We start from the raw sequence: 2,897 nt of genomic DNA on the forward strand, positions 1-2,897 counted from the left end.
ACCCTCAGACACCGGGGGAGGGGGAGAGAGACAGATAGATGGATGGGGAGGGAGCCAGAGGGGCCCACCGAGAGGGAGAGGGCAGAGAGACACGGGCAGCCCGAGAGAGACAGAGACAGCGACGGGGAGATGCGCGCGGGCGGCCAGAAGGGCGGCTCGTAAAAGCCGCGCCGAGCGGGGAAATTGCCGCCAGAATCGCTGAGCTCCACAAAACGCCGCCCGCGCGGCCGCCGCCGCGCCGGCTCCAATCTCCAGCCTCATTGCCACGCGGGTGAGTTATGCATTTAAATGTTATTTAATTGGATTGCGGAGGAGCTGGGGGCCAGAGCGGCCCCCGTCCCCGCCCCGCACGCGCCACGCGCCCGGGCTGCTCACAGCCTCGGCAAATCTGTTTTCTGAGTCACAGATTGCAGCGCGCCCCCGGCCCCCAGCACGCCCCCCTCCCCCGCCCCGACAGCTCCCCTTCGAGTCTGGGCTCCTGCCCTCCCCCCCGCCTGAACAGAGCCAGAGGACACTCAGAAAGACACAAGGAACCCTCTGAAGACGCGCGAAAACGCGGAGGCCACACAAAAATGCCGCAGACACACACAGACCCACAGCCGCAAAAGCCAGTCGCGCTCAATTACACACGTGTCCGTCTGGAAGATTAAAAATGCAGAGACAAAAAGAGACCCCATGGACACGAAGGCGTGGGACACACCGGAGACTCCCTCCAAGGGAACCCGTGACCCCTACCCCGTGGATGCTACTTACAGGGTGACACTTCCCAACACGGGGACAAAAGCTAACTGGATGACTCACAGACCTTCCCGGAAGCTAGGTAAGGAGCAAAACACAAGTTCAAACACAGAGCAAAGAATCACGCCTGTCGCCCATCTGTGTGGCCTTCCAGGGTCCTTCAAAAGTACCTTATTCTTCTCCCAGGCCACAGCAGAAAGCATCAGGGGAGATTCTGAGAGGCAACTGCATCCGTCAGCAAGTTCCTACAGAATGAACCAACAAAACTGAGCCAGAATTACAACAGGTGGGCTAGAGGGTAGACAGCAGGAAGGCCTTCCTAAGAAGACAAAGTGTGAGATCCCAAGCGTCAGTGTGAGGCTGGGCTGACCCCTCCTCGACTGCCATGGGAGACCCTTTTTCACGGCCAGAATGAGGCGTTAGCACCATCTGGGTAGAAGGAAGGCAGAATGACCTGCAGAGACGTGTCCTCCACACACTCCCTGACCAGCAGACAGGAAATTGCTGGCCTGAAATGATCAGGGTCAAGTGGCTTCAATTAATGAAAATGGAAACGCAACCTGGCTTGGCACGGCCACCGTGGAGGACTGTTCTGGGCTCTCGGCCATCCCCTCTGCAAGCCAAGCCCAGAGGCTGACATCAGGCCGAGGGTCCTTGAGCGGGATGTGGGAGCAGAACAATGGGCAAGAAGAGGTACAAGAAAATTCTACTGTGCTGTTCTTTCTGCTTTGTTTTTGAAAGAGTGAGGGCCAAAACGAGAAGGCAGAGAAAATGGGAGAGAAAGCGTCCCCAAATACGTTGCAATTCAACTTTGACTGTAAGCCTGGGCTCAGGCCAGGCTGGCACTAAGACCTATGAAGAAGAAAGCAATTCATCTTCCCCCAAATTTATTTCTGTATCACGTGATGGTCGTACCTGGGAAGTTCATCCATGTGTCTAACCTCAATGGCTCATGTTCTTTACTTCTTTGGGCCATTAGGAAAAAATAGAAAACAACTGCCCTGTATCCTCCTTAACAAGATGATTCAAAGCATTAAGACTTGGTCCACCACTAGCTTCTCTGCTTTAGCTATAAGCAGCTCCATTTCCAGACCCCCCCTTTTTTTGAGTCAAAGTCCTTGATGCCCATGCACGATCATGCAGCCTTGGCCTCCTGGGCTCAGGTGATCCTTCTGCCTCAACCTCCCAAGTAGCTGGGACTACAGGTGTGTACCACCACGCCTGGCAAATTTTTTTTTATTTTGCTCAGGCTAATCTTGAACTCCTGAGCTCAACCAATCCTCCCTGCCTTGGCCTCCCAGAGTGCCAGGATTACAGGCATGTGCCACTGCACCCAGCCATTTCCAATCTTTTTCCATCTAGTACTTGGCCACTCCCTGACACAATCTGCTGCCATTTTCCAACCCAAAAGTAAACAGAATGAGGGAGCTCTCTTCCCATAGAGCCACGCCCATCCTTGGCTTCTGCCTGAGTCCTGCCCCCAGCTCCCCCCAGTCCTGTTTCCAAGCCTCTTGCCACTGGGGCTGAGAGATTCTTGGACACGTATGACATATGGGGTCCCCTCTTCCGACAGCCACTCCATGGAGGCAATACGATTCAGCAGGTGAGAAGAAATCTCCCATCCCCACCTCTTACAAGCACACACGCCTCCCGCCCAGAGCCGAGGGCCAATCCCGTCCTCAGTCATTGTGCCCACAGCACTGTGTCACAGCATGTTCCCAACATGCTTTCAGCCTGATTTATACTCCGAATGCCTGTCTCTCTCAGCACAAGACAGTGAACAACGCAGGGCAAAGACTCATCTCTTTCACCTCTGTCACTCACACTGTGCCTAGTACAGGAATGACACCCAGCAGACATCCAAATATGTTGAATTCAGAAAGGAAAGTGAGCCCACACAGTGGGCACACTCAAGACCCAGACTTCCATAAGCCATCCTGTTTCAGTAAGAGGGGGGGAAGAGCCAAGGAGATTCTCTTCCGGGTAGGCGCAGTGGCTCACACTGTAATCCCAGCACTTTGGGAGGCCAAGGCGGGAGGATCTCTAGAGACTAGGAGTTTGAGACCAGCCTGGGCAATATAGTGAGATCCTCATCTCTAAAAAAAAAAAAAATTATCTTCCTTCCCCAACACACATATCCCTCAGTATCTCAGAAGCAC

Source organism: Carlito syrichta, unplaced genomic scaffold (assembly GCF_000164805.1).
Source record: "Carlito syrichta isolate Samal-C Ts95f unplaced genomic scaffold, Tarsius_syrichta-2.0.1 Scaffold52392, whole genome shotgun sequence".
In the NCBI taxonomy this organism is placed as follows: domain Eukaryota; kingdom Metazoa; phylum Chordata; class Mammalia; order Primates; family Tarsiidae; genus Carlito; species Carlito syrichta.